This window comes from Amblyomma americanum, chromosome 2 (assembly GCF_052857255.1).
Source record: "Amblyomma americanum isolate KBUSLIRL-KWMA chromosome 2, ASM5285725v1, whole genome shotgun sequence".
Lineage (NCBI taxonomy): Eukaryota > Metazoa > Arthropoda > Arachnida > Ixodida > Ixodidae > Amblyomma > Amblyomma americanum.
Window position 1 is genome coordinate 90,254,479 of NC_135498.1, and position 12,036 is coordinate 90,266,514.

Consider the following 12,036-nt stretch of genomic DNA (forward strand, 5'->3'; position numbering starts at 1 on the left):
AAAGATGCAGAAAGGAATGCACTTTAATAAATGCTGCAAAAAAATCCTTTTCCAGATCTCTCGTTTACTGTGCTCCTCACCCCTTCTCCATTTCTCTTTTCAATCCCCGCATCATTCCTCCACAGTGCAGGGCAGCCTGCCGGAACACCCTCCAGGTTTACATCTTTAACTCTTTCATTACATGCGCCATCGATTTTTATTTAAATATTTTTCCCTGCCAAGGTCCTTATGCTTTTGTCTCCCGAATCTTCTCCCCAACGCAGCCGCAAGTAAGCGATTTTCTAACACCGGCTAAAGTCTCTTCATTAAAGAGCCTTTGTATTTATGTACTGCAGGTTTAATATTCGTATACTACTGCCTTTCCTGGATATCAGGCTTACGCATCCTTCTCAAGCGCTCGTGGATGGAGGGCATGCTTTCGAGAACAATGGCGTCCCCTGTCGTGACTTAGGTTAACTCTGACCGGAAAATGCATTTTGTTTGCGTGCTCTGGCATCAGTGACCAATGTGGGCGCGTCGTGCAGAAATTGCGAAATAGCGTGAATACATGACAACATGAAGTGACACGCGCAGAGCCTCTCGGTGTGTGTCACTCCTTGCTGTCCACCCATCTTCGCGCTATTTCGCCTCTTCTCTCAAGTACCAGGTAGCCCAAGTTAGCACTTCAGGGCACTCCTTACCTTCGGAAATTTCCTAGCCTGGAGCCTTTCTGTGATTAGAGTAGGTCCAGGCTGTTGATCGGACCCCTGTACCGCACAGAAGACCACATTTGAGGAACATACCACTTGACCGCTGGCAGCCGACTATACTAAAAAAATTGACAGTGGCTTAAGTCATCTAAACCTAGTTACAGCAAAAATTCAACACACTTAGCTACACTCGGTCAGACGTTTGAAACGCCTGCGTTTGACGGACACTGCTAGCCACGCTCTCATCTATGGCGAAACTGCATGCGAGAGCAGCGTCACCTCCTTAAGCGTACGCTAAGCCACGTGCATAATCACATGACCACATCTGGCGAAGAGCCATTCATCGTAGCGCGGTCGGAGCAGTGGCGCTGCGGATGCCGCTGGAGTGATTCACGGGGTCTGACATCACAGCCACATGTCCAGCCTACCTCCAGCTGAATGACAAACTGCAACACCCGATGACCTTTGCGAAACATGGCTGAGTGGAGCCCTCACTCTGAAAACGCATAAGCACGTGGGTTTGTGTACGTGGTTACGTCTAGAGACCAACACCGATCTATGATGTAAGCAATAAGCGGTGGTGCTTCACTGGCTGTAGCGACTGAGGAAAAAGTATGGAGGTGATAAGTAGGCTTAGCGCCCATAGGAATACATGGAAGCAAAAGTTTTCAAAACAGTTTTCTTCATTGCACCTATTATGTCGTCCCTTCGTGAAGAACAACCAAGTAATCATAGAACTCATTCTGAAAGTACGAAGCGTTATTTCGAAAGCGATATATTTTTACAGCTTCACGTTACGTGCTCGTGGGGGTGATTAGCGGTGATTCACGGGGGGGTGATTCCCGGGAGCATGGCGTATTGTAACAAAAAAAGCAAAACTTTCTCGCAACATTTTTCTCGTTTCACAGAGTGCCCACGGAGGCGGCTGTTAACAGTTGGTGAGTGCTGTGAAGAAGTTGAACGTGAGAAAGTGCAGTAAATCATTTCGGAGGCACCGTTTAAAAGTGCCAGATGTATCAGTAATGGTGACATATCAATTTCAGATGTCGCAGTTAAGCGAACAAATTTTCTTCATTTCCGCAAATTTCCTCCATGCTTGGTGCGTTATCATAGCGCCGTCATGCTGAACACACTAAAACCTCCCTCGCAATGTGCGGTGCTGGCCCAGCAAATGGCACAGGTGGCGAACGGCACACAGCTTTAGCACTTCCGCACGTAAGGAAGTGCACCTCATAATTTTTGTTGGTGACGATGCCAATATACTCAGTCACCAACCATCAATCGATTGATGATTTATCTATAAACAAACTCTGCTATAAAGGCACTCTGTGATAAAGATCGATAAAGACACCCTGAAAAAAAACTTATCCGGGCAACTCATTTTACATGAACCCCCTGCTTGGGCCAAGCAGTGGCCTGCAGTATTCTGAAATAAATAAACTTATAAAACGGTACCAATGTTTACGTGTATATAGGAGGCAAATGTTATTGAACAAAAACTTTTATCCGGGCATCTCATTCTGCATGAACAGTATCAATATTTACGTGCATGCAGGAAGCAGATGTTATTGGACAAAACAAAATATTCCATGACTTGGCCTCTACTGTCTTCGGCTTCCTCATTGAGGAGTGTGTGCACTAAAATCTCGTGCTATCAGATACGGTCTAAATTGTGAGTTTTAGATAAAATGCGAGATAAACACAGCGTACTGTCATGGTCTTGCATCTTAGAAGTATTCAGTAGGCTGCCGGCGTTCAATGGGTTCATTGGCGTTGGCAACGTTATAGACGCCAATGATTTTGAGGAAAGGAAAGGTGCATAACTGGCTCCCGGGTCATTGGGCAGCTCAGTCGCGCTCGCAGGCAGTGATGCACGCCGGCCGATCCACATTTCGCGGAATATTTAGTGCTTACCAATGCTAACCCACTAACACTTTCCAAGCTGAGCAACGCTCGCTGCGACTGTTTTCAGTCCTCTGACCCTCTGTGTCATTAATACGCGGTATTCAATGCAGATAAGACAATTTGAGTTTGTCCTTAGTGTCCAAAAACAAAAAGTCTGCAAAGCATACGTTGACTTAAAATCGTTGCTGTTTTCGCGCCCATTGGGGAACGAATTTAGCATAGGATTCTGCTTGAGCAAATCACATTGAAATTTAAACACTTGCTTAACTGCAGCTGGAAAGAGGGCTCAGGCACGCGCAGTGTTTCCGGCACGCACATCTAGTTCAGGTCAAATAAGCCGACAAAAGCATAATTGTTCCTGGATGCCGCATTCGAATAGCAGACGCTGCAATTGAAAAACGAGTATAACTTAAACTCGTGCGAAGGGACCCGACCAAACAGTAAGTGATTCTCCAGTTTATATTTCGTTCCTTCAAATATTGGGCACGGAAAGGCAAGGTGCTGCCATTTTATTTATTCCGGCGAGAAGAGTGGGATTAATTCACTGAATTTTTGCTGTTAGTGTAGTGTCGCATTTCTGTGATTTCGTATCGCCGGGTGAATTCCCGGCTACTCCCGGATTACGCGAGAGCGTACACAGCTCGTTCAATCGAAAAGCCGGCGGTGTAGAAGTAATAGTAGTGATGGATGATTTATTGGCGTGTGGTAGGAGATAACCAGTAATGAAATAAATTTATTAATTGAATAATTAGTTAAAATTCGGAAAAACGGTGTTTTAAAGGTGTCCTGCCGTCGTGGCTCAGTGGTTAGGGCGCCCGGCTACTGAGCCGGAGTACACGGGCTCGAACCCGACCGCGGCGGCTACACCCACGGCAACTATTTCTTTCTTCTCTCAGCCTCTCCCTTATCCTTGCCCTTACAGCGCGGTTGGGGTGTCCACCAAAATACTAGAGACAGATGCTGCCCATTTCCGTTCCCCAAAACGAATTTTCATTTTCATTTCAGAGGTGTCAAAATGCTTACAACGAAAAGTAAATTCTTGGTGAGGCTAGTTAAGAACATTTAGGGCGAATAAATTTTCAATCAAATGAAACAATTGATAAAAATAAAATTGCTTTCAAATGTGTGAAACTGCTCAGAACGGTAAGCGAATGTTTGGTGATACTAAGTATCGGCGTATGTCGCCGTGCTAATCAAATAATCTGGTAAATAAAGAGTCGCATCATCATCAGATGACGCATTAAACGGCGTACGCTATCGCGTCAACTCATAGGCACAGCATAGGAGTCCAACGTTGCTTTCCTGTACGCTAATGATTAATAAACCGTGAAGAATGCAGCTTCTCGAAGAAAGCCGGCTAATCGCGGATCGGGGCGGGTAGCAACTTCCAAGTGGCCGATACTGCTGGAGAATACCAGGCATAACAACTTAAATATGCGAGCACCTCGGGAAAGGTTCACTCAATATAAAAGCGTACTGGAGACTTTCAGGCTGAACACTGTCGTAATTTCATATCCTTTTGATTAGCTAGGCCCCGAATAGTGGGTTGGTGCAGTTTTAAGCAAATGTTTTTTTAGTTTATTATTTGGGCTAGCTGACAATGTCACTAACGTCAGATGGAGTAAAACCCTCCGTGGGTCTCGACGCAAGTAGTCATGGACTGGCCAATTGCAGAAAATCGCAAGGCTCAGACAACAGTAATATTTACACGCGGTGTTCTGCCATACCATACAGAGTCTTTTTCTTATGTTGCTCATACATCACAGGACCGCTCGGTTGAACTGTTGTAAAAAAGCATTCCATACCGTCCAAAATTAAGCTTCTGTTTTCTAGTCAGGCTATCTTCTTTTTATACTTATACTTCCTGTTCCGGATGGAAGGTGGTACGTACGATCACGTACGTGTGAAGCGTGCGCTTTTAAACCTGTGGGGGCAGCAGTATTTGTCCAAGTTGAACTTCCACTGTGATAGTCATATCAGTCAGGTCTGGTGCGAGGATGTAAACACCTCTAATTGAAAGGAATTGGGAGCTGAAAGATGGTAGTCGGGAAAACCAGGGCGCTAGCAAGCCGCAGAATTCATTTCTACATTTAAGAAAAATTGGTGAGATTAATTAGACTGATGCAGAAATATTGATTTATATAAGAATCTATTCAAATTATGATTCTATTCCAATACTGAGTCCGCTGTCTTTCTCTCCACAGCCTGATAGTATTCTAATTCACACTACGCAAAATCCGTCACGTGGTTGGCCCGTCTTGCGCGAATCCCAACTCTCGTTCTTGGATTTTTCAACAGTTTACAACAGGGTTTTCAACCCATTTAGGACGCCTGGACGAAGTAAACTAGAACGGTGGGGGGGGGGGGGGGGTGCTAACCTGGAATGGCGGGGGGGTGCTAAAGGCTTTCAAGCACGCCAAACAAGAGCAGGTCATGCAATCACGCCTACAAAGCGTGAAGTACGCGTGATATCTAAGTGTGAAAGTGCACCACGCCTAAAACAAGGGCGCACGAAAATTGCCATCAATCATGCTTGACAAGCGTAAGCAACGCGCCGCTCACTCATTCATAGGAAGCGCGATTTTTAGGCGTGAAGGCGGACCACGCTTAGAATAACTGAGAAAAAAATCGCCGCTAACTCTTCGAAATTTTAGCGAATAGGTCAAACCAAGCATGGGGGACAGAGAAATAGTGACACGGTTCGGAGGCGAAACGGGGCAGACGTGACGAAGTCGTTACGTTAACGGATTTCCAGGCGCGAAAACGTGGTAGAGCATCCACTATGATGCATTCATGTCTTACGCCTCTCACTAAAAAACCACGTAAGTGTACAACCATTTATTAAATCCTACGCTCCTTCGGTAACATACATAATTGGGAAATAAGATTTCCACGAACAACACATGAGCCACAAGTTGTCAGCTTAAAATCTAAGCCAATGAAGTTGGGCCTCAAAATTCGTACATTAAGTTGGTGCACTACTTCGAAGAGCCAGTGATATAGAGGACGTTATAAGGGTATCACAATATCACTTTTCGTGTGCAGGAATGACTGACACAGCAGTCTATGCTGTCTGTTGTAATGGAAGTCTGAGAAATAAGTAACAGTCTTTCGTTCTACAATACGTATCAAAAACGCTCCCTCCAGCGTCAATTGGCCGTTGTCGAGATCGAGCAGCAACGGCTAAGGTGGTGAACACCATGAAAGCGAGCAGCGAGTTGGAATACCGGGTTAAGGGAATTTAACAAAAGGAGTATTGCTTGCAACTGCTAGCATCAGTACAAGAGGGTTTAAAATCAACAGATAATACTCATAGCGTTAGCGATGTTTCTTAGATCTATGATTACTGGCACATCGAAAAATACCACAGAAAATATGGCATTTTGCATAAACTCTTGACCTTTTGTCGAAACAAAAGAGAGAAGAAAAAACCTAAGCGTACTGTAATTCTTTGAACCTGGATGTGTTGCGAAGGCCACGAGGAGTGTGAGGTGCAATTGGTGGTGCGTGCCTTGGACGGACGGCCACTCTGAGGGCGCGATTGAAGGCCTCTGTCAGCCGCCGAGACTCTGGGTGAAAAAAGGAGAAAGGATTTTCATTATCTTTTCACGGATGCAGCCATAGCGCAGTGACAAAGAGACTCGTTGATTTGAGTGCAACCGTTACTTGACGTTCATAGATAGCGGTAATCCGAGTCGGTCCCAGTATCTTTGCGCTACGTTCGCCGGTCGTCCCTGGTAATCTACTGAACTCCTGTTTGCCGGACAACGGGACAGTCTCGATCGTGCCACTTTGGCAGAATTTCGGGCAGTTATCTTCCGCGTGCGCACCGTGGGGCCGCTCTAGCAGGACACACCGAGAAAACTATCAGACCACGCAAGCAGCGAACTCATCCTGGGCCCGCCTGCACGAAGAAAATCAGATGGTATAATTTCCAGTCTACTCCTATTCGCAGTCTAGACCCTTCTAGGAATGAACCAGCATAGGAACGGAGGGACGCATAGCACAACCTTGCTCTCAGGGAAAAAATATATCCCTGGCGGGGAAACTGTAGATTTTAGTCAGTATTTGTGCTCAGGTGGTGGCGGTGAAAGCATTTATTTGAATATTACAGAGAGGTTGTGTGGGGAGCACTCCCTAGTGGGCCGGTCCCCTTACAGTACTAGGTGGAGTGTCTTATTCAGGGACCCCATTGGTCTGGGCCGCCACTCGAGCTCTCTGAACTAGGGCTTGTTGGGCCGGTAGGTCCAGGCAGCTGAGCAGGGCCGCCTCCCAGTCCTCTCGAGTAGGGGAAGGGGTTAGGGGCGGAAGAGAATTATTGTGTTGGCATGCCCAGACCATGTGGAACGTGTCAGTCGCCTCCCCACAGCAAGCGCAGAGGCCAGAGAAAGAAGTGTCGAAATGTTTGAGCACTGCCGGGTACAGTAGAGTGTTAAAAGTCTAAGGAGTATTATCTCGTCCGCTTTCCCTAGCCCCTTGAGAGGAGCCGGGTACTGACGGTGCGAGTACCGGTAATAAGCGGAGATATCTTTGAAAGTTAACAGAGGATACGAGTCCTGGTCCAGATCAGTAGGGTCTACGTCGGGGGCCCGGCTAACATAGAGGTAGTGGTGGGGCCCAAATACAAGCTGGGCGGCTTATGCGCCTTTCCTTTCCTCAACGCCGAGGTAGGGGTCAAATGTTTTCTGAGGAAGCTGTATAGCTTTCCTTTGTAGCCGTATGGCGGCGCTTGGGCGGATGCCAATGAGTAATTACTCCCTTATTAAGAACAGACTGTAGACTAACACGGGTAAAGAAATGAGATACTGGTTACGACACACAAATGCAGGAAGCCAACATTCAGCGGTACCTGGGAAAGCATAGAGGATTGTGAAACGGACACTGAGGACAACTGTATCAATTTTTCATAAGCAAAATCCAACAGCCATTACTGCGAAGCAGTAATACATAACTCAGCTGACCGCCTATTGCATCACCAAGCATTGGTTCTTTATGGCTTCCAACATTCAGGTTACATTTTCTCAGTCTTCTTCGTGCGATTAAAGTGCACGAGGTGTTGTAAAACAATACTTATATACTTCAATATCCACACGCTTAACCCTCATGGAGGCTTGACAGCCTCAGAGATTCGTATTTTTTTCTATCTACTTCGTCATCGCCCTTGTACTTGAGTGATTGGTTTACGGCGGCGATACCTGCATTTCAATTCTTGATATTTTTTACTAGAGTGGTTTTTTGTGAGTTGGAGCCCGCATTCCATCGATAAAAGTCAACTTCCGTTTCTCCTCGGTGGCCCTTGAACTCTGTTAATTATAATGCAGTCATTTTAGATATGAAATATAAATGATTTATAAGCTGAAGATAAACAACCACATTCCACTGGCAAGATTCGAAACCATGACCACTGAATTTTGGTAGAATTCAGAGCCATGACCACAGAATCACGAATCCGGTGCTCTACCGTCTGAGGTACGGCAATCGCAACTCATTTTTTCGCTTTCGGGGGTATTTATGTTCCCTGTAACCTTCCTTTGAAGTTCATCAGCGCTACCTTAGTCCCATCTATATCGGTGGACGTAATAAGTCCTGCGATATCCCGTTTGTCAGGTGGAACTGGAATGACCAGTAAGGAAGGAAGCTGCGCCAGAACCATGTTATGTTACTTATGGCATGAAGACTGCTAGAAGAGAGGCCCGCGTTACGCAATTGAGCACACTAAAGTAAGGTAGTTGGCTTCCTGCATAATGAGCCAACAGTCCGTGAAACGAAAGAAAGCAAAATAGAATGTTAGCTCTGTTAATATTTTGCATTTATTAAGAAAAGAATGATGAAAGAAATCATTTCCTGCCTCCGATTGGGAACTAGACAGCATAATTTGCTTCGTCCAAGCAGACCCAGGTCTCATCATCGGCCCTTAAAAATCTGATCGCACCAGAACTTAGTCCAGCTGCAAAATACCGAACCCCTGTGACGTCGAGTAGGCCGTGATCACAGGGCTAGTAGACAGTGGAAGCCGTAGGAGCCCTGAGCAGTTAATCATAATTTTGTAACTGATGCGATAGTCGGCCTCCTAATACCGCTGTAACCTTCCTTTGAAGTTCATCAGCGCTACCTTAGTCCCATCTATATCGGTGGACGTAATAAGTCCTGCGATATCCCGTTTGTCACGTGGAACTGGAATGACCAGTAAGGAAGGAAGCTGCGCCAGAACCTTGTTATGTTACTTATGGCATGAAGACTGCTAGAAGAGAGGCCCGCGTTACGCAATTGAGCACACTAAAGTAAGGTAGTTGGCTTCCTGCATAATGAGCCAACAGTCCGTGAAACGAAAGAAAGCAAAATAGAATGTTAGCTCTGTTAATATTTTGCATTTATTAAGAAAAGAATGATGAAAGAAATCATTTCCTGCCTCCGATTGGGAACTAGACAGCATAATTTGCTTCGTCCAAGCAGACCCAGGTCTCATCATCCGGCCCTTAAAAATCTGATCGCACCAGAACTTAGTCCAGCTGCAAAATACCGAACCCCTGTGACGTCGAGTAGGCCGTGATCACAGGGCTAGTAGACAGTGAAAGCCGTAGGAGCCCTGAGCAGTTAATCATAATTTTGTAACTGATGCGATAGTCGGCCTCCTAATACCGCCACCTAGGCTTTATCAATCGAAGCGTCTCGTCCTGGAACCTGAAATCTTTAGCCGAAATTTGCCATTAATAATCGCAAATGGAAGCACGTTAAGGAAGAATCCGGGGTGTGCAAGACACATAGGCAGGGGTGGATCGAGTACAATTATGTAAAGAATGAAGTGTAGAAATGCGTGATCTATAACGGTTAAGAAAAAGCTACTGCAATCGAACTAGAGGAAGTGCACAATTAATTCCACGGCTGCGGAAACAGTGAAATGAATGGCACGATAATAGTGAACACGAGAAACTCACGATAGACTGAATACTGGAAGGCGCCTAACGCTGGCAACATAACTCTGGCAATTTAAACGGACGGTCTGTACTGATGTAATAAAACAGAACCCTGTTTTTAGATTCTGCGAGAACATAAGGAAATGCATGCACATTACCTTAGCATCAACGCAAGTCTCAAGGCGAAATGCGCAGCACGACGCTACGTTCTACTGTACCTATTTCAACAAGAATTGAAGCAGAGGAACCTTGAAATAATCCATTCGCTCCCAGTGGTTCCTGATTACTCTGTGATAAACCTTTTCATTCCATGCCTCATTCAGTTATGCTTATAATGGCACAGATGTTACCAAATAACAGGAGAGTGACAAACCAGTGACGTATCCGGGTGGGTGTTGCCCTGGTACAGCATCCAATAAGTGCCGATGCTTGCACTGCTGGTCAGATGCTCTCCTGCGCCATCACTGCAAGAATACGGACGAACTTGCTTTCTATGTTAAAAGAAAGGGTGATGCAGGGGTCTGCACGACATATAAGCTATAGCATTAGCTGAAAACTCAATGGACAGCACAACATCGCGAGTTTGGCCTTCAAATTAGTCGAAAAAATGTTCGAATGAACCAAATGTTGATTTATCAAGTGGTTAGCATTGTGAAAAAATTATGGATTATGGGCTGAGAAGCTGGCTGATGATAGTCATGTGCTGGTGCGAGAAAAATTGCGCAGCGAGTCCTACAGTGTGCTACTTAACAAACGTCTGACGCCATAGAATTTGAAAGTAACCCCAAGCAGTCGAAATTATCTCGATTTTCACATTAATAGGGGCCGAATAACCAAGTTTTACATTAGTGCAGTTCCGGAGGCCCAAAGAAAATGTCATATTTGAAATCTGCGCTTTTAGCATCTGTTGCAAAACTCTCTTGCTCAATTCTCTCTAAAGGGGAAATGACATCGTCTACTAGCGTTTCGCTCGGCGCCCGAAGGAGTGGGCGACCAAAGGCGTGAGCGCATGCGCGCTGGGGTCTTCAGGCAGAGGGTGTGGAGATCGCTGAAAAAGCCCTAATTATCTCTTGTCCATAGCAAACCGCCCTGACCAGCGGCGAGTGGAACCTACTGCACTGGCAAAGGGAGCAATAAGCACGGGTAGTAAAGGTGCGGTTCTGCTGTCACAGCGGCGGGAATAAATACCAAATTTCGCTTTCAATGCGGGGTCATTGGTCCCTACCAATTCCCACATATGAGGTATTTCCGGCGCCGACGCTGAGACCTGCCCTCGCCAGATATCTGCATCTCCCTATGTCACCTTGCTCCAATTGGCGAAATTTCGCCTCCGGCGACGGCAGTGACCGAGATGCCGAAGCTATGCCGAAAAAAAGCTGCGTTGTGGTTGCGCCTTAATCGTTCAGGAACGAAGGCCCAAGCAGTGACAAAGAACAGTGCTCGGCAACAGCCATTTTCTTGCGATACAAAAACGCAGTTTTGCCTAGCCACTCTTGGCAGTGCGAACATATTCTTGACCAGAATTCCAACATTAATGTCATGATTCACGGCCAAGCTCGCATATGCAGAGATAATATGAGATGTGAGAGAGCGCTTGGTTCAAAATTTGCGAAAAACCCAGCACAACTATGCCTTTTTACCGCAGCCCCAATGCTGTTATTACCATTCCTCTCCAAAGGGTTAAACTCTATGGCAAAAAGCCATCTCCGAATAAGTGACAAAGGCGGTTTAAGGTGCGCCGCATCGAAAAAAGTCCTTCCCGTCTTTTCTACTCATCACTAATGCCAGTAGTTACTCGAAGTTGCGATGTGGATTGTATTTTTACTTTGGATGCGTTTGTGTGTGTGGGGCTTTATAACGCGTAAGGAGCTGAGGCTATCACGCACAAAACAGGGTGGCAACATCTCACGGTTGTGCTCGCAGACAACAAGTTCCTGAACAAAATTATTACTTTCTGATGACATTTCCTTTTCTAGGCATGTTAACTACCCGTCTACTACTGCATTTGCTTCTAAGAGCGGGCTGGGGTGCTTCATGATTGACAGAAAAAGAGATACACATGTGCACCTACGTCGACTTTTTTTGCTAGTGCGTGTGCACTCCAACAAGTGTAGTCAAGCAACACAGACTACTTCCGCAGTCTAGGATACCAAGAACAATGCCGTTCAGCCGAGCTCTGTGCGTCTTTTAAGTGCATTTACGAACTTCAGGAATGCCCAACATCTTCCTTTTTCCATCGTCTCCATTCTTCTGCCCCGGAAATACGAAAGGAAAAATAAACGTGCTGGAACCTTACGCCTAAAAGAAAACACACGAGGAACCGAAAAAGAGAGAAGGCCGAAAGTCATCCACGTACCTGCTCAGATGAGGCTGACGGCAGACAGTCGCAGCCCTGCAGAGGACATGATATGGTCAGCCAGGATTCATGATTATGTACTGTTCGAGAATTACGGGCTAAAAAAAGTCTTGCTGATGACGTCGTTAATACTGAACTATTGCTGTACTACTTCCCGACGCTGCGGCTCCTG